The sequence below is a fragment of the Pithys albifrons genome, chromosome 5 (assembly GCF_047495875.1).
Source record: "Pithys albifrons albifrons isolate INPA30051 chromosome 5, PitAlb_v1, whole genome shotgun sequence".
Classification (NCBI taxonomy): domain Eukaryota; kingdom Metazoa; phylum Chordata; class Aves; order Passeriformes; family Thamnophilidae; genus Pithys; species Pithys albifrons.
In genome coordinates, this window is record NC_092462.1 from 57014298 (window position 1) to 57035510 (window position 21213).

At 39.6% G+C, this 21213-nt stretch overlaps 1 long non-coding RNA gene across 3 annotated transcripts in view; it reads left to right on the top strand.

The window, feature by feature from the left end:
• Positions 1-15490, top strand: part of LOC139672504 (uncharacterized) — a 26364-nt gene extending 10874 nt beyond the window's left edge. The window contains exons 3-5 of one of the 3 annotated variants that reach the window (XR_011697940.1): positions 10080-10156; positions 13936-14022; positions 15022-15490. This is a non-coding gene — a long non-coding RNA (uncharacterized lncRNA). The remainder of the gene's footprint in view (positions 1-10079; positions 10157-13935; positions 14023-15021) is intronic. The other 2 variants (XR_011697941.1, XR_011697942.1) reach the window with 2 other exon arrangements.
• The last annotated feature ends 5723 nt before the right edge of the window (positions 15491-21213 follow it).

The window sequence follows — 21213 nt, forward strand, 5'->3', positions numbered from 1 at the left end:
AGATTGTCTAGTTCCAGCCCCATGCAGTGGTCAGGAATGGAACTCTCTAGGTCAGGTTGGTCAAAGCCCCATGCAGCCTGGCCTTGAACACTAACATGGATGGAGCATTCACAGTTTTCCTGGACATCCTGTGCCAATGCCTCACCACCTCCACTGCAAAGAATTCCTTCCTAACATCTAATCTAAACCTGCCCTCTTTCAGTTTAAAACCATTGCAGCTTGTCCTGTCACTCTGCCCTTATAAAAAATCCCTCTCCTGTCTCTTTATGACCCCACTTAATGCACTGGATTCTATAACAGCTTTTTGTACTGGGTACACAAAGCAGAACTCAAAGATATTGAATAAACCTTTGGGATCAGTGATAGCAGAAGAATGCCAACAAAAAAATCACAACAAAATATTCTCTGCCCTATTCTTAAGATGAACTCATGAAACAGGAATCTGAACATTTGGGGGAAATATGGAGGTGTACTTCAAGGATATCTAACTTCATCAATAACTATTTTTCCTAAAGGAAATAGATCTAAACTTTGGCTCATTGCTCAAGTCCAAAGAGGCAATACTGCAGCAGAGACCATCTTCTTGCTGTAAAAAGTGGATGCTGCTAACTTTGCAAAGCATTATGAACAGTTCCTCTGCAAAGGAAAATACAATTTTATCTCTCTAAAAATTATTAAAAATTCATTGATAAACCTCTGGCATAATATGACCTAGTTAAGTTGTTGCTTTCAAGTCTTGCCAAGTATCTCCATCACTTTGTGGAAACACAGTCTTAATAATCAACTAATGCATTTTCATTAACATTGCTGCAGCATCACTAAAAATTACACTATCACAAACATATTCTTTTACTTTAAAATTGTTTCTTTGTTTAAATAACACACATGAATTAGTTCTGCAAGAAGAAATGAATTGCTTCCTAATTGTACTGGAAGGACTCTTCCTTTTAAAACCTGAAGGTAACAAGTGTCATTTTGCATATATTAAGATTTAAAGAAGTGTCTCTGTTACACCTGATATGTAACTCAAGACTTTCAGAGTTGTAAAACTGTAACTTTATGCTAATTTCTATAAATTATATATAACCCATTTACAATTCGTTATGTGCTGTCCTTGATCCCCACATCATGCTTGGATTGGTCTACTATTAATCAGCTCTGTTTCCACAGACCTCATAAACTGTTCCTGGTTACAGGAAATAAGATTTGACTTACCAGTCTTTTCCCTTGTCTGTCACAGCAAGGGTTTGCATGTCTCATATGCCACAGAGCGCATTGTTTCTTTTTTATGTGAGTTTGAAAAAAGTCCATGGAGATTCTTTATTGGAAAAATGCTGTTGAATACAATAAAAGAGAATAAAATGTAGAGCTTGTGATATTCAGAGATAGCCAAAACAGACATTTCAGAATAATTATTACGTATGACTTTTTCACAGATTGAAGCCCTTGATCAGATTTAATTGTTCCTTGCTTGCAGCTGTTCTTTTCACTGAAACTCAGCATCAGGAGTAACAACCAAGATTTGTTTCAGCCCAGGTGCATTAGAACAACAGGGAACACTGTATGTAGGATGAAAGCCTGTCTGAGGCAAGCACTTTGATGGACAACCTGCCAAAAGAAGCAGTGAGGGGATGTGGACAGGACAGAGCTGCCCACCTGTGCTCAGGGACCCGGACATGCCGCAGCTCCTGCAAGGATGCTGAACACACAGAGGACAGGTACACCAAGTCCTGGAAGCCACTGAGCATCAGTTTCTAGATGTGGTGCCTTGGGAAACACTTGGCTATTTCTCATTAATTAATTAACAGTGCCAAAAAGTAAAAGCCCTGGAAAACAGGGAAATGGGAACACAGCAAACTGACAAGGTTTCCAGTAGAGTTTCCAGTAAGATTGCACAGACCAAACAAGTGCACAAGGCTCAATCCAACTCCTTTTTCTTTTTGCTCGTGCACATAAGTGTTGTTAGCAGTTGCAGTTTGTCTTTCATGTTTGTGACACATCATGCACTTGCCTGCAAAGCTGAAGCACTTCTTGTAGCTGGACATTACAGAGATGCAGACAGCAAACCATCACATCAAAGGGTAGCATGAGGAAGCAGAAACAGCTTGTACAACTCTTTTATTTGTAAAATCAAGTACACTATCTTGCCTCTTACTGACCTGACATTTCTTCTGGAAAGTCACTAGGTCTTGTTCCTAGTCCCACCATTTCCAAAGTGTGGTATTTACTCTGTAGCAGATTCAACTACTAGTCTTGCATTCTGAAAATTAAAACAGATCATATATTGCATTAATGCAAAACCAGCATGATTTGTTTGGAGGCATATAGGTTTCCAGCACCTTTAGTGTAATCTGTAAACAAAATACATAGGGTTAATTACGCCTGATAATAGTGTAATAGTATCTGATGTATGCCTAGTGTATTTCACATTAAAGGGAATTAATCTGTTACAGCATATTGAAGATGTAAGATTAAGAGAGAAAAATGGTTTAAAGCAATTCCTGGTGAAGGACAAGTTAACGTAGCCTGGGATAGATATCATAACATTCATAAGATACTGGCACACTTCTATTCTGCAATCTTAGTTTTAAACTTTCCTCTCTTAGGAGGTCCTGAGCTTAATTTTTTCTTTGAAGGGAAGGACATGGAGATGTCAAATTTCAACAAGCATTTTTGAGAACTTTCTGTCCTTGGAATACTTTCTTAAAAGAATTGGTTTAGTAGGAGCTTTATGCAGACCAATAAGCACACGAACATTGAATTGGCCTGTTTGAGAGAAAGGAAAACCTTCCTGCTGAATTCTTCAAAATATGTAACCTTTCAGTCAGGTGACCATCGTATCACCTCTCTGAGTGGAGCAGCTTCATCTGACTCCCAGTGGCCTCTTGGTCACCAGGTCAGGTTGCCTCCAGCACCACTGCTCACACAGCCACCATTTGAAATGATGTTTGGACTTCTATAAGCTTCAAGGAAACAGTGGAAAATGTCCTGCTCTAGCCACAGTCTTTCTGGGACACTCTGCTTTGAGCTGGATGCCCAGGTCACCATCAGTGCAGAGCATTCCCCCTCCAAACACCTTCCTCGTTCTTCTGCTCATGCCACACCCACTCCCAGGGCAGCCTGAGCACCCTGCCACTCTCTGGCACTGCCAGGAGAGGGAATCCATTGCGGGTGAGAGCAGCCAAGGGGCTCACACTGCTGCAGGTACGGAGGGCAGCGGCTGTCCTGGGGGATGCAGCACCAACCCAGTGTGTCAGGGCTGCTCACTCCACACAGCCATCTCAGCATAATGTGCCAGCACACACAAAGGGGGACCATTCTCTGGGAACAAACTGGGATTCGCAGTTTGGTGATGGGGAAGAGCGGGGAGGGCTGGGGAATGGCACAGTAGCAAGACTAACCCTATAAATTGCACATCTGACGTCTAGGCTGTGGTTTGCCAGGACAGGTTTGCAGAGGGAGAGAAGGAGAACCAGGCTGAGGAGCTCTCTGCTGTTAGTGTGTAGGAGCTGGTCCTTACCCTCAGCCACTGCCAAATCCAGCTGTGCTGTAATCTGTTGCCGCACAGAAACATACACCAGCTCCAGTGAAAGGGTGAGAAGTGGAGATCTCCTTCTCTTCAAAGAGTTTACAACTGCCCAGAAGGAATGCAAGTTCACAGGCCTGGAGGTTCAGGGTGGAACTTGCTGATGCTTTGTCTAGTTCATAGATCCTGGTGATACAGTAAAACTGTTCCCAGATAAGAAAATGCATAGCTCTTTTGTGGGCTTTGGTTTGCAGGAATTGCAAAATATGTTTTGTGAGATAACCTCCATCTTATCTTTATTTTTTCTGCTCTGAATTAGGACAGGCTGGATGCTAAGGCTATTTCTGCCACAGTGTTAACTACATCAGGCAGAACAAGCTTCACTAAAGGAATTTTAGCCTTGGCCTGAGATTCAAGGAGTTAAAACGTTGCATTAGAGCTACAAGAGACTTTCTAGCATTGGAAGATAACTCCTTCCACCTTACAGAAGAGCAGGGAGCCACAATGGGTAGATAATATTTTCTCCCTAGACTTATTTCTCTGGCTAACATAAATAATCATTGACGGCTAATCTTCTGACCATCCACTCCTTTTGTATTTTATGTATGTTTAGTATGTTTTTATGTATGTTTAGTATTGCAGTCCTCATGTGTTTTTTTGGTATGATACTCTGAACCATTACCTACTGACTGATATATGCCTGTCAGATAGCTCTTCATCAGTGTCACACTTCTCACACTAAATACTTCTCTAGATTTAGGTATTAATTCTTTTCTGAGAATATAAACAGAGTTTTACAGGAATAGAGATAAAGAATTCAGCAAGCCTAGAAAACAAATGTTTTTATTCAAAGTTTATGTTTTTATTCAAAACATTTTTGGGTTTGCACACCCTATCTGAACCTACTGTATTTAGGATTGCATATGCAGTGTGGAACTTGCTGGTATTCACCAAGTGCAATTACATACAAAGCAGTGCATCAAAAATGCTCGAAAAAAAATGGGGGACGCTTTTAGTCATTACAGTAAATAATACTTTCCTATCTAACAGCAGAGACATTTTATTCCGTGTGTCACGTAGTGCAGCTGGCATAGCCTTCGCCTGGTACAGCCTTCATCTTGTGCCAAGTCACACAGCTCGCACCTCTGAGAGGTGCCTGCCCAGTTCAGGACGCTGCTCTCAGCTGAAGTCACAGGCAAAGACAGCCAGCTCAGGATGGCTGCTAAATTTACAGGGAAAGGTCTCCTGTGCCCACCTTCAAATGAAAAGGCCACGACAGAGACCTTTTCTCCTCCAAGAAAGAGGAAAACAATCCATAGCCCTTGAGTGTAAATCCAGAAGGTGGAAAAGCTCACAAGAAAGTGTTCCCACCTTTCCTGGGAAGTTGGTCAGGCTTGCCAACAAAACTTGAGCCTTGTCCAATACAGAAATCACTGAGCAGGAGAACCAGTATGGGAGATCTCAGGAAGGCCAGCACATTAAACATGGGCTTGTATTCAACAATAGTGTACGTAAAGGAAATCAGGAACTTGGAATGGAAATTAGGTATGTCAAAATACTCATCACAGCTTGATGGAACAACATAATACTCCACTGTCTCACTGGCCATATATTCAGGGGTTTGTCATTTGAATGCTTCAAGAAAAATGGGAGCAGATCACTCAAGCTGCCTTTCTAAAGTATTCCCTAAAACCCCAAGGAGTCAGGAAAGGAGGTTAGAGATGGAGATGGGTGTTTGGGACCTCCTACTTATGGAATGCTGATTTGTTAAAACTCTTTCTGATTCATGCATTTTGTAACAATAAAACTTCTGAAGGAAAGGTTCTTGGACTGAAAATTGGAGTGTTGTTGGAAAACGAGTCAAAATTTGTTGGATATGAGCCCAAAAATTTGGTTCATGAGTAATTCCCTGTAAGGCTTGACTGTACATCCTCTTCTAACCCTGGCTATTCCATGCCAACACTTATGAACAGGGTCATTCAAGGAGCAATTGCTGTTGTCAAGAGCTACTTGAAATCATTTTCACTTGAAAAGATTAGGAGCTGATAACCTGAGCAACTCCACCACAGAACTGGCTTTGGAGGAAAGGCAGACATCCAACATGTAGCTAACCAAGTTGCCCTTCATACAATGAGAAGTGACCAAAAATTTCAGTAGTGATCAGCATATCCAATTTTGTATATTTAACACCAAATGCCAACTGTCTGAACAAAGGAAACATGATCAATTAAAATATGTATTTTTTATTCACCTCGTGGTCAGAAAATCATTGCCCATATCAGATATGTTTCGCTCTTGGAGGATACTGAGTACTGAGGACCTACATGTGAAAGACATTCTGCATCCTAATAATAGTAAGCCACAGCAAAGCTTTTGTAAAAAAAACAATCATTTATAGGCAAATAAAACATAAAAGTCATAATAAATGAAAGTTTAAAAGTTGGAAGTTCAAAGAAGGCAAGGAAGAGAGAAAAAAATAATAGGTATAGACAACAATTACAATACCATGTGAAGAATGTAGTTAAATACAAAGCTTACTAGTGTAAAATAACCCAAAATAAACAGATGTACAAAGCAGTTTCAAATATCGAACATTTCCTTAAAAATGTCTCTTCTACTGACTCATAGGAGTGATTTGAGGACAACACTTTTAAGAGATGGTCATATGGAAACACCTCCCTCATGCTGCTGCTTGCTGTATATTCTAGATACAAAATCAAGCTGTAAGACAATTACACCCTTCTTTGAGCAATAATTCATGTTAAAATTCCCTTTACTCTAGGCTACTGCTCTTACATTCATATAATTCAGATGTTTAAACCTGATTAGACCTAACAGTGACTGTTTATAAGAATAACAAGCAATTGCCAAGAGGAGGTTAAAAGTGCTTATAGATGTGATAAGTATCACCAAACAACTTGGAGATTAGTAGTTTATTGTCATTACTAAAAGCTGGTATTTCTAGTGATATAGACCAATAAGAAAATACATTACCTTTCTAGTGCTGATCTTAACTATCTCTATTTAGAAAAATGCTACTGCTCTGTAAATCCCTTCTTTTTAGTTTCCAGTCAATCACAATCAATGGAAAGAGACTGGCTGTTCCATAAGGTGTTCAAAAGGTAACAACATACCACAGTACTCCTGCAAAACCAGCTTTTTTTCTCTGCTAATTGAAGAGGCAGTTTACAAACGTGCTTATTTGAATTCTTTCCCTAAACTCATTTTCTGAACTAAACCAGTACACTGTGACCCTTGCTGACTGATGGGTTACATCAGGACAGTAACTTTGGTATCCTGAGTTCCCAAAAGGCAGTGATAAGTATCATTCCTGTCCACTGGACTAGGCTGAAGGGCTTGATGACTTCAGACACAGCAGTGGTGAGTCTTCTGCTTGGCAAGATGGGACTTCCTGAGCAAAGGCAATGGGGAAAGGCCAGAACACAGGAGAATAAAAACACTATGAATATTAGGACACAATCCCTCAGAAGGATGATCATGGTGGGAAAAATATCCACTTTGTTTCCAGTTATGATGTAGTCTGGACCACAGTCTGAGCTTGGTGTCTAAAATGGCCTTTACAGAGGTCTGAGATACATTTTCCTGTTCAATGGAGGTTTCTTGATCTACTGTCAAACATTCATCACCTAAGTAGTGCTGCAGCAAGGACATTGTGATTAGTCTGGACAGTGCCATCCTACAGCAGCAACACCATCCAGGTGCCCTTGCACTGTGGCCACATTAGGGCATTGTCCCACACCGATTCCTCTTGGCTAGGACAATGTGCAGTGCTTGGCAAACATCAGCACTTATCACCAGGCTGAACAAAGATTGGATGTTGACTTTTGAATCTTTCAGTTCACCACAGAAATTTCATGGGTTACTTAAACATGTTAAATACTCAGAAACCTAATTTACATCCAACTGTTGATTGTACAGAAACCTCAATTGCTCTGGTGACAAACAGCATGCAAGGAATGGGAGATTACAAGCCAACTTTCTATGATTGCAAGCCAAAAAAAAAAGGATAAATAGTTTCTTTCCCTTTTAAGTAATTAGGGGATTACAGTTCTATATAGTTAAGATCCAAAACCAAGCCAAATCTCAATCAAAATGAGGAAGACTAGACTTAAAATAAAGATACCCTAAAATATGAGTTTCTTGTCTAACTCCACTATTTTCATCTTTCTGCAATTTTTAGGTTTTTTTTAAAAAAGCACAACAGACAAACATCATAACAGTTTCGTGTGTAAAGAGTAGTCCAGTTTCACCATTTGCACTAGCTCAAGTTTCTAGATTGACTTCTCTGTAAGTTAATTTCTGATATTTCTAAAACAACCTGAAAGAGGTTGCATCAGCTTTTAAGGAGCCATACCTCCTGCACTGGATCTATACGTATGTTGCAAACTTCTTTTATGCTGATTTTAACTACTTTCAAAATTCAACATGCATTCTAAAGTAGTTTCAGTTATTCTAGAGGTAGCATTAAGACTTTAAATAGGTGGTTTTATCAACTGTTGAACAGCAGCATGGTCTCAGGCTCCTTTCTTTCTTATGTTGATCTCCGTGAGCTGCCAAAACAGAGCACAGACACCTCTGAGCAAGCAGAATTCAGAGTAATTGGTGATGCTGCTACATCAGGGCTAAGCAGTGTCTGAACTACCAGGTCCATATATGACAAGGTACAGCATTTCCCTAGTGCAACTCCCTTGATTTTGGCTCTAAGTACACAGCTCTGTACAAATACACTGTTTATGAATAGATGAACTTGGGTTGGCTACTTCAGGTCTTTTGTGTCCCATCATTCAGTGGCTGGTGTGGACCTGTCCCCTGTGAATTAGAAGTTGGAATTCCACAGACATCTAATGAGACTGTTTTTGACATTACCAAGGACTTCATTTTACTGTGACAAATGCTCATCTTCAGGCCAAAACTGACAAGTCACAGGCACACATGAGGAACCACAACAACCCACATTTCAGGGTACTTCTCCAGCATCCCTTATTCTCATAGCTGTTCATATGGTTGATCACCAACACTCGTCATGTCTCCAAGTATAATTTAAAAAAATATGTAATAAATACATTTGCTTTCACTTCAGTACAAAATTGCTGGAGAACCATCCCCCTCTCCTTTTCTGGAGCTTTGCAGCCCTGCTATTTACTCATTAAGTTTTTCACCAAACACAGATAAATTTTCTCCATCATTTATAATGTTCATGCTTGGAGGCCTTTGCTAAGAACAACTTTGTTTGCGCTTGTGTTTTAGCCTTGTGCTAATAGCCTTGTAGCCAGTCAAGCAGATGGAGCTGAAATATAGCTACAGTAGAAGAGTGCTGTTGATGGATTCTCCCCATTTCAAAGAATGCGAGAAGAACCTGAAAGAGGAGTGCCAGAATATAATTTTTTACATCAGTTCTACTTCTATTTTGCAGTATCTGAATGACCAAAGGCCTCCACTGGGATGGCAACGAACTACAGATAGGACAGAGAAGCTGAGAAGCCTGTGATTTTTTTGGCCTCTGATAATATTAAATTCTGAAGGCTGTCTCGCTTGAACATCTAACATTGCTTCATTTCTGAGGAATATCACAGAAGACAGCTTTATGAACTAATTTTAAAGTGTTTTGTTTGTAAAGCTTGTTAGCCTTTCAGATAAAGTCAGCTTAGCTGCAAACCTGCCTATCAAAATTTTATTTGATTGCAAATAAAAAAAACAAATAAAAAGGCCAGCCAAATATGAAGACGTACGTACTCAGGGTTCCCAGACTCTCTCTTTGTTTTCTTTGGCTTTAAAGTCATGATTATTCATTACTATTTTTAGCACCAACCTCATGCTTCTCTGAATATTAAAGCAACAAGCAGCATTGCATTCCTACAATAAAAGTCAAACAGACAATACAGCACTCCAGCCTAGTTCTAGGAAGACTATGTACTATGGAAAGAGTGAGTCCAAGTAAATGAATAACACCTCCTGTGAGGTTTACAGGTATTGTGCCTAGACCAGACATGTGCAGGTATTAGCTGGCATAGAACAGACCACAAATATCTTGATTCTTGGGCCAGTAATCAAAAGGTATGTTTCTCAGTCAGCAACACCAGCTCACCACTCACTGACTTCTCAGGAAAGAGCTGAGGCTTCCTCCTCTGCAGCCAAAAAGAAAACAATATCCAGAAGACGGTTCTGGATAAAACAGCTTTTGCAAGAAATTACTTTGGGAACAACAACAAAATACCACCAAGTTTTAAAGCTGTGTAACAACTAGAACTGCAGGTATCAGCAGTGCTGACCAATTAAGCACTGCATGCTCAGGATGTCCAAAGAAAAGGTCTTATTTTGGAAAATTTAGAAAGTTGAGAGAGTACAAACAAATGAGCATTGCATAGCACACATTGCAGGGAAGAGGGGCAGGGGTCGGGCTGCAGCTTTGTGTCCTCACTCACAGTACACAGCCCCTTTCTCACTACAGTAGGCATATTTAAATGACCTGGCCTATAGAAAAGCTTTCTTACCATAAATATCAGAGCCTAATATATGTACTTTCTATTTGCAGGCCTGGACCTGTTCCAGAAAGACAAGATGAAAGACTCACCTAATAACTCAGGAAGGCAGAACAAGCAAAATATTTAGGTGATTTGTTCTTGGTGGAGAACTAGGGACACTGGCACTGGTTTGTTAGTAGTTTGGAGACTGCTATGCACTCTGCTTTTTCCTCCAAACTGCAGCTGACATACCTTGATGGTCAACTGTGATGATAATTTTAATAATTTCAGTGTCTGAAAACATGTGCTATATCCCTGAAATACATTCAAGAAAGTGTAGAACTCTATAAAAGTAACAATTGAGGAAAAATTTTGTATCAATAAAAGAACTATTATTTATTTTCTTTTCTGATTTGTACAGCTACAGTTTCTAAACTTGGCCAAATAACTAAGCATCAAACCCAAAATTTTAGATTAATCTTACAGAAAATACTTAATCTTGGTTAAAGAGACCAGATTATGAAAAAGCCAGTAAGTCCTTGAATTAACTGTTTCCAGGTAAATGATCCTCAGTCAAAAACATGAACTGCATTCTGAGCCTCTCTGCCCATCATTAAGATCTTGAATATTTTTCCTTATGCACGGAAATGAAATATCTGGCACTAATCAAGTTCTGGCTTAAGAATATTTAAAATTGTGTGTGCTGATCTGCCAAACTTAAAAAAGAAAAAAAACAAAGTTTTTGAAAAAATTACTTTAAGGGCAGAGCAAGTAATTTTTCCAAGATACTTTTTTACTTCAGAACTGAATGCTATGGTCAAATCTATGTACAAATCCATTTTTCATTTTCTGTATGCATTCCAGTATGCTTATAGTGAGGACATAAATTTGAATGGCTTTAAAATTGCACATAGACATTCACAGATAAGAAATATAAATTATGCTATAATGTGGAAGAAAAACCATTGCAAAAACTAAAGAATAATTTCTATGTCTGTTTATTTTATTCTTTGGTTTCTCCTCCATTATTTACCTTGCACATTCCTACTACCTAACCATTCCCACGCCACGTAAAATTTTTATTAATCTTGGTCATGTATTTAAATTGAGGACTATGACAGCAGAGGCTGAAAATCAGTATGTGGACTAACACACTTTCCCCACAACTGGTAAACTTTTAATTCATCTCAACTGGTAAACTTTTAATTCATGTGTATTTACATTTGAAACTGCATCACCTGTGACCCTCTGACATCAGCTACACTACCTGATGGTCAACAGCCCTAGGTCCCAATGAGCTAACAGCTGAATCACACAAACCTTGCTCTCACTCAGCTCTGTTCACCACCCCTGAGCTATAATGGCACCAGGGGGACACTAAAAGGCTACATATTCCTACCAGAAACAGCAACTCAATATGGTTGCCATAAAGATAACGCAGTTCCATTGCCTAACAATGGATTTCTGTGAAACCACAGATGAAGACCAAGCATCTTTTTTTTTACTGTATTTGCTTTTTTGATCTTTGTTCTTTACAGAAAGTATTTACCTAAATAAATAAGTCAAAAGGGTGTCAGTAATAATGAGTGCCAAGTTACACACAGATGCCCCAGAGGAGATAAAAGGGTGTGAAAAGTGCCTCCCTGCCCCTGTGCAGGGGAGCGGTGGGGCTGGAGACTCACAGGTGCTGCAGTTCTGCCCTCACCAGCACAGCCCGCAGCAGGTCCCCAGCCCCCTGCACAGCGCCAGCCAAGGACCCTGCACCTCCAGGAGCTGCGCTGGGACAGACCAAACAACGCCCACCACGTGCAGGGGAGCAGCCACCCACTTTAATCCCTGTGATGGGTGAGCAGGCAAAGGGTTTGTCCAGAGTCGTCCCACACTGGTGCCAGTGCTGCAGCCCCGGGTTCGTGAAAGGTTGGCAGCATTTCTCAAACTTGTTTCTGTTATGTCTACACTTCCTAAACAAAAGGTATTGGGCCACACCCCACCTCATGGTAGGTGACATTGGGATGTAATGCAACATTTAATTTCACGAAACCTGTCTTGCCACAGTTTGCAATGACCTCAGCCCAGGTGCTGCATTCCCACCTTCCTTCAACACAGGCATCTGCACTCTTCTGCTTAGTTCTTTTGACTTCCTTTCCCCTCACTGCCAGCCTTATGCTTATTTTTTTTTTTTAATTCTCCTTCAGTTCTCATGAAAGGCGTATGTCTTTCCAAGTCCTCTGCAGCTCTCCTCTACTTTTGATTAGCATCCTACAGGTCTTTGACCTTGGTTTCTTTCTCTTCATCTTTAAAATTCCCCCTAGACTCTCAAGTGCCAACAAATTATAGCTACAATTTCCACACCATTGAAGTGTTAAGGGTAGAGAAAGTCTAATGATTTTTTTTAAGTTAGACTCATGCACAAAACAAAAATAGAATCTTGTGCTAGAGAGCTCCTTCAAAGTTTTGATACTGGTTTTGTATGCGAATTCCCTAGAACTTTATATACAGGATAAAAAATTAACCAAGCCGGAACTATTACAGAGCTGAATTCATTTGTGTTCAGTCCAAAAATATGCACTTCAATTTCATAGAATCACAGAATACCTCAAACTGGAAGGGATCCATAAGGATCACCAAGTCCAACTCCAAAAAGCTGCAGAAAAAAACATGACCTGATAGGGTATTATTTAAGAAATTGTATGCTATAGGACTAAAACAAGTAAACAAGAAGCAGTGTAACTTTTACACATGCAGGCTTAATATGGCTGTATTTTGACTTATGAGCTCCTGCTACAGCCTTTTTATGCTTTCACATGGTTCTTTGAGAAGTACACCCACAAGTTACCTATGGAGACAGCTGCCAAGTGCCATGCTTTGAGAGTTATGAGCTTGGCGATAAGAAGCTATGCCCATTGTGAGACAACTCTTGGTACTTCTGAAACAGGTGTCAAAATCTCTACTGACAACTCCAGCTAGCCTTTCATCATCATGTTTGAACCCATTGTAGCCTATTTTTGAAGCTTGATAGCATATGTGCAGTCTGCACTAGGTGAGAGTACTGCTATGATTAATCATTAGCACCACCAAAGGGAGCAGAACAACACAACTGCTATTAAAACCACCAAAAATAAAAAGTAATAATGGATTTTACACATAAAGTCATCTGAGCTGGCTTTATCTTGGCACAGCTCTCAGACTCTCTGCTCCAGCATTGCTAAGTCTGCATCAGCCTCAATTACATTTAGGAGAGAAAAATAGTAATTTTTAAGACCATACAATGATAATTTGAGAACCCAGTTTTCCTGTTATTCTTGGGATATAAAACTTATCCCAAGAAGGTATACAGAAACAGTGTTCGAAACAAAACAATAAATTTTTTTGGATGTGAATCGAACTCTTTTAGCTACACATATGCTTGCATATACATGTGCAAGTGTTCTTTGTGAAAGACAGCTTGATAAGCTGCATGTCCAGATCATTATCTTTCAGAAAGGATAAAACTAAACTGATCCTACAGCAACCATAAAAAAGTATTTCCTCACTAACCTGCATTGATATGTTTTTGCCAAACAGATGAGGATCATGTGGTGCCCTCAAAGACATTAATTATCACAGGATACCCTCTAGAATCACAAGTTGTATTTCCTACCTCATCCTCATAGACTTCCCTGTCCTTCCCCTACTTACCCCAATATTTGGAACTCATTTCCTTGTTCAAAGCCCCTCAGGGCATAGTTTAGGGTTTTCTCCAGAGCAACTGGAGTCACTGTCCTGTCTGGCCCTTGCAGGAGAGGCATTTGTTATTGGTCTACCCCAACATCATCCTTTGTGCTGTGATCTAAAACTGCCTTTGAGGTCTTGCATTTCCCACACTCACCTGACCATGGCCCTCTCACACGGGTGTCTGAATACACCTTTAATTCTTCATTTTTCCAGGCCTGCAGACTCTGAAGTTGGCTGATATCATCCTGAGAACCCAAGCGATCTTCCAGACAAAACAAAACTTGTTTAGGAAGATTTCAGGTGAGTCTAGGAGTCTGAAAACAAAAGTATCACAAGTGTAGAACACAACACAGCTGATATTTAACTGGATACCTTCTGAGATGCTTTTGCCTCCCTTACGTGAAAGTTCCCAGATATACTCCATTAGCTGGAGCTGGTAACACAAGTTTTCCAGCACCAATATGCTAGCCAGGTGTGGAGCAAGTTCTGAAATTTTCTAAGGCTAGTTGGAAGATGAGGGAAGGTTGGGTCCCTCCCATCTTCCTCTCCCTCCATTTTACAATTAGCATTAGAATTGCAATTTTCATTTAGTACCACCTTCTCAGTACAAATGGCCTTAATAGTGATAAAGCTTCTTGACTATTATTTCTATGTCAGCTTTCAGAATTCCCTTACTGCGTTTAAGGTTAAAATTTAAAAAATAAGATGAAGAAATTGATAGTTTTGCTTTGGGAGCAGGAACAAACTTGCTAGAAGACACCTTGTCTCTGTTTTATGATTGTGAAGTAGTACCTACATTTTATCATCACTCTGAATTATCTGAAGACTGAACCCTGACTTCGTGTAGAGGACATTGTTGGGCTAAGCTTCACTTCTGGGGTCTATCTTCTCATTTATTGGCAACAGTTCTGATATCCCAGACACATGGCTTCATCCTACACCATTTGCTCATTTCACAACCATTACAGATGCAAAACAGTAAAATTATCTGGGATTTTTTCCCATGTTTTATCATCTTCTTCCAGTGATGAAGTTTTAAAGGTTGTACCTATTTATTTATTAAATTCTGATGATAAGGAAGTTTTCATAATTAACCATTTAAAAAGTAATGTTCCTTCAAGGGAAACACGTGGGTTGGGATGTGTACCTCTAGCAGCAGGGTACTTAAACAGAACTTAGTAGTACAAATTCCTAAATCAGTTTCCTTCCTGTGTTATCCCTCATTTCAGTGAAGTTACTTCAGGCTGAGAACTCAGAAAAAGAATTATTCTCATTTGTTCATTCTCCTCCTATTTGCAGAACCCTCTTGTTAAGAAACAAAGACCTTCTGCCTTGCAAGTAGGTGCTTGCCATCGTCCCTCCTACAGACTTGCAGCTCCTCCTCTCTCTCTAGTACCAGAGCTGCTGACATCACACCAGGTGTACGAAGACCATCATGAAGGACTGACACAAATCACAGGACTCAAGACAAAGAACTGCGCTTGGGCTGTCCATTTTACATGTACTAAAAGGTTGCTGAAACATTCTAAGAATGGTTAGCCACTCCTGGATGCTATTACACAATCTAGGGAACCATGGTCATGACCTTGTATTTTAAGTTTCCTTTATAATTGAGAGCAATTTCCTTTCAGGAGGCACTTGCACCCACACATAGGTGGATTGCAATCCAAAATCAGAGCTAAAAACCATCGTTAGCTTCAATCACGAATTCAACACTGGAATGACAGTGGTTACTATCTCTGAAAAATCCTCCTGTAGAATAAATAATTCATCAAGCTTGTGGTGTTTGAGACTCCATATTCAAAAGTGCACGCATTACTTTTATCAGTCACAGGAGGGACCAAGTGTTTACTCTTGCTGAAACACACAGTAAACTGTACAAAACATGTGGAAGGGGCACAAGTGCAGCACTGACTGGCATGCCAAAGGTTTTAGTTTTCACTTTTATAAAATTAACTGATTCTGAACTACTGCCCCAACACAGCTAGCATTACCTTCATGCACATGCTGTGTTTCTTTTATTTCCTGTCTGCACTTCAGGAATATTTCAGAGCTCAAGAACTTAAATAACAGTAGTTATGTATTCTGAGGAAGCAGGAATTGAGGATACATTATGCATCTTGATGTCTTCATACTCCTCTGGAGAACGGTCACCCTCCGCCCTTTCCTCTGGGACCACTTAAAGAAGATGAATCAACTCATAACTTGACACATCTAATTATTACATGATGCTAATGTTCAAGGATGCTGTCAGATAAAGAATAGGGTGTTGCCTCCACACAAACAGGCTTTCCTGATCTCAAATCAAAGGCCTTCCTTTAATTAGTCATCTAATTCATTTAGGTCCAAATGAAGCTTCACAGGAAAAAGCACATCCAGACAAGGCATCATAAATAAGCAATTACAAGTCACTCGCTCATCTTTAATTACTAGATGTTTTCAAAGCAAGCCTTACAAGGAGGCTGAGGTCCTCTGTTGTGTTTCTCTCAGCTTCTTTTGTCACCTTATTTTGAATTATATTTATATAGAAGACTACTATATCAATAAATACAGTAACCTAAAAAGTTCAGAAAGCAATTAAGACAGATTTTGAAATTATTTAAAATCAATAAATACAGTAACCTAAAAAGTTCAGAAAGCAATTAAGACAGATTTTGAAATTATTTAAAACAGTTAAAGATATTAGAGTGATGTACAATCAAATTGGACCATTTGAAACAGTTCTGGCAATTAGTCTGTATCTCATTATAGAAAGGCTGCTTATATTTTTAATTTAGGAACTTCTAACAGAGGGAATCATTAATCCACCTCAAACATCATGTTTCAGCATGGTAATAGATTTGTAGTGTAAGAGTTTAGTTATTGAGTCCAGTATTCAGTTGTATTCTGATGTCAAGTGATGGATGTCTAGCCAATATTTAGCTGCAAGTTTCCCATTTGCTTTGGTTCAAACTATCTTTCAGCACCCACCATCCACTAATCTTGGCAGGAAGGGATGGCAGAATGATCCCAGCACCATTTTCCCAATCTTTCTGTTTTTTGGGGGCCAGCAAAGAGACGCAACTGAAAGGTGCTTTATTTTTCCAGCTACAGCAGCAACATAAGGTGATCGAGATGCAAAAAAAGAAAGAGCTGCAGTACAGTCAGATTTCTGCAACAGGAAAACTGGCTTGTCTCTCTTTCTTTGCACCTGACTAGCACTTATGACCGAGGTAGCACTGCTCAAACAGACTGTGGAAACACAGCAATAACTACCTGAAAAAAGAGTAGACCTCATGCCATAGCTTAGAAAGCAAATTCCTGTGTAGACGAAAGAGAGGAAAGAAGTAGGACCTCTGGACTCCCACAACCCACCATCTGTGCTAGCACACAGCACACTACTTTGCTTCAAGTTCCCTCAGGCATTTCTGAAAAGTGTCTTGAAACAGCAACCAAACGGCTGAATCAGACACAAATTTAGAGAACATGATGCTAATGAAGCATGCACAACAACTCTGATATTTCATCTGAAACTATGGAGAGGTAAAATCATTCTCCCCTCTTAATCTGATTAATTCTGACAAGCTCCACTTTCAGTTATTTGAGTGGAGTAACAGATTATAATGTCCTCACAAGAAGGTCATGAGGCAAACAGGTTCTGAGAGAGAAGCAATATTTTGGGGTTTTTCAACCAGTCTGTTGCTGTAACAAACTTTCAGAGACTAAAGAAGCACTTCTCTTCCTTAAAGCAATTCTGCTTTTCTTCCCACCTATATTTGGTGGTCTGATAAAATATATTGATCCCTCCCTATAAATATTGCCCTTCAGAACATCATCAATGTGCCACCACCACTTAACATGATAGGTTTGATACAGAGAAACCATTTTAGCTCCATCTATGGGAGGATTAAACTTTTATTTCTGAAGTGCAGATAATGCATCCACAGCATTTCAGACTGCACAAACCAGGACAGTACAGATTTAAATAGGCCAAATTAAGTTCTTACTGAGCAAAGTACATTTCTCCAAAGCACTTAGAGGATGAACTCCAAAAGGTCAAAGTATGGGACAAGATTACTGACACTGGCTGACCTACACACCCTTGTATCAGAATACTCCCAAACATGATGATTAGAACAAAAGAGAAAGTGTAACCAGCCCTCCGGCAGGTCATTAAGCAGAAGACACTGCCCTTTGAAATGTGCATTAAAGAAAAACATTGCTTGAAGGCTCCCAGAAATAAATGTTTATAGAAGATGAAGACAAACAGGAATTCAGCAGCAGCTTTTACAGTTACAAAACAATGAATCCTGTAAATATTTTCCACTCATTTAATTTAAAAACATGTCCACTTAATCTGCATTTTATGCATTTTATGTTCTTATTATTGCAAACAATTTGGATAGGTAAAATATTATTAGAAATTGACACTTAAGCAATTACTACAAAGAGAGGGTGGTAAAAATATACACTGAAGGCAGGCTCAACAAGTGTAACCCAAGCAAACAAGGAAAAAAGGAAAAGCACTTGTGTAGTCAAAATATTTAAGTAATAAGTAATGGGTAGAGTTGGATTCTTAAGGCCCAAATTCAGTCCAATCACACACTCCCACAGCTCCTGGTCTCTCCAGAAAATACAGGAAAGCCACAAAACACTTCTGAAATCAAACTTCACAATATAATTCCTCCTTTTCCTACCCCTCCTGTTTCATATAAGATTGTGGATCTCTGGTATCTTCTTTAACAACTGCAATTACTCAAAGAAAAAATTGTTTCTGTCTTTCTTCTCCAATTGGGCTCTAACACTCTTAACCATCCCAGGTCTAACCATTCCTAGCTGGGTCTAACAACTGGAGGACCAGACAAGAAGGCACAGTAATATTCCTGTAGCATCACACCACAAATAATCAAAAATGGGAAACCACAGGTTTAACCAGAAATCTTAAGCCACAAATTTGTCTTCAGCTGAAACAGAAATGACACAAAGGAAAAAGGACAGTATCAAAAGCCTTCCATGGTTTCTGTCCCTCAATACAAAGTTAAAGTTTGGCTTTGAGAAAGTAATGAATAGGCTGACACTTGGACTTTAAAATAATTCTAGTGCTTTATGTACTAAAACACAAATTATCCAGCAGTCAGGAAGTTGTCACCAAACTTCTGAGTCTTTCTACGCACACAGACCCTCTTCTTCCCCCCTGGGTACTTTGTCCATTTCTCTGTTTTCTGGATGTTGGGTAACTGCTGCTCCAGTGGGGCTACCATGTATCCAGAAAGTCTTGACAAATGGTCACTCTGCATATTCAGACCAAACCTACAATATGTGCACAGTCACCACAAGCAGGGTGAGGGCCAGCAAATTTTTTTGTCCAGAGGCAGCAAAAATAAAAAAGCCTCTCACCAAAACCTACACCAATCTGTTGTGAAGATCCCTGAGGTCCACAGCAGTATGTGCCTAAATGCTTCTGTCTTACTCTCAGAAAATCTTTCCTGATTGAAGCCCAGATTTTCAGAGGTGCCTTCCTGGTGTACAGAACCCAGGAAGCCACATGAACCATCCAGTTAGTCCTGGTGAACTCAGGCATAACTAGAACTATTGTGGATTTATATAATCCAACAAAACTGGAATTTTTTTTCTGCACATACTCTCCATGTGTTCATTAAAAATAAGGTCCAGGTTGTTCTTTTACAAAAAAAAAGTTCTACTTGATAGAAAGATATGAAGACATAACTACAAAATGAGTTACTGTAAGCTGAAGCAGGGTGTGGATTTACAGCACACAGCCAGCATTTCCCAAAGGCTGCCCTTGAGCATGTCCTCATGACGTGAGGCTATTGCACTGTCACTGCAGGGAGGCAGCTGCACAGTGTGCTATGTGTGAGTGTGTGTGGGTGAGTGTGAGGGGGTGTGTGTAGGCACTCACCAGCCAGTAGCTTATTTTTATAAATCCAAACACTTCCACTGCTATGCCATGTCTTGATTGTAGGTCCATACACACTGCTCCTGATTTTTAAAGGAAGTTAGGCATTTAACTTGGCCATTAAGCATTTAATGGAGTGACAGAAAGCCAGACTATGTTAATGTCTCTGCTTAAACTACAAGGACAACTGTCTAGATCATCTTTTTTAATTGATACAGCACAGGACTTTTTAAAGCACAGCCTCACTTGTTTATGTGAATTTCTTAAGATATACAGAGCTAAGCCACTAACAGATGGCCTTATTGGCATGCTGAAACAGTACCAGGCAGGCACTGAGAGTCACCAACAAGGGGTGCTGTATTTTAATTCACATTTTTCCACATAGATAAGAAACCTCCGGTATATTTTTCAAAAGAGGCATTACATACTTGGCATTGCATTAGCATTATCAGCATGTGCCTACAATGCTTTGAAAATAAACCTTTCATTATGTCCAGACATGATTTACAGGTTTATTCCTTCAAACAGAAACCCTGTGTTAGTTTTAAGACAAATCCTTTCTTACGTCCATATCTGATTTACAGTTAATTTTGTTCAAATAAAAACATACAACACAGATTTCCATTTGTGTTCTGCCAGGAACTTCTATTTTTAAATGTAGGGCAACTTCATACTCCTTTAATGTGCCTACCACTCCTATATAGCAAAAGGTGCACCTTAGCAAGGGGTGACACATTCTGTTAGATAAAAGAAATTCTGCAGATTTGCTGACTAAGTTGTCAACACTGATAAGAACAGCAATGTGTTTGGAGGTCCTACTCGATGGAAGCCCGCTAAAGGAAATGAATTTTTTCATAAACCATAAAAAGAAATATCCCCTGGGGTACACTCCACAGTGAAACCACATAGCTCTGACACAGAATGTCCTCTTGATCTGTCAAGGTGGGGCTGCTCCCGGAGTCCTCACTGGCTCACAGTGCCAAGACAAAGGTCTCATGTCATCAGCTTTGCCCAATACTGCCTCCACCTAAGTCTCTTCCATTTCCTCTCACACTCACTTCCCACCCTCCAGGCTCTGCCCAAATTACTGATGACTGACCCTTTTGGATTTTTTATCCACTCCCAAATGAGGATTTTCTTATATTCCACCCATACTAATAGATGCAACGTCTCAGCCAGGATCTACCAAATATTTTCCCTCTATCAAGAGCACTTGGAAAACTCCTGTTCTGAAAAAAACCTCCACTGTTAAAAATTATGGGAATATGTAGAAAACATGAAGTGATAGGTACCCTACCTTGTGTCTGATACTTTCTCTGGCATGTGTTTGGCAACATCCAGAGAGTACAAATAAATATTTTGTTAGCTGAAGGAAAAGCAAAACAAAACTATTTCAGTACTTTCTTTTTCCCCAAGTGGCAAAACTGGGTTTAGTTTTTCAATGAAAGTGAAAATTTGGTATTTGATACATATATATCGGGGGTTTTCTTTTCCCTTTCCTATCTCAATATTGAGTCAAACAGAATTTTTCTGATTAGAAAACCAGTTTTTCTACTTACCTTGTCTTCATGGTGGCCTGTGGTTTACATTTTAAG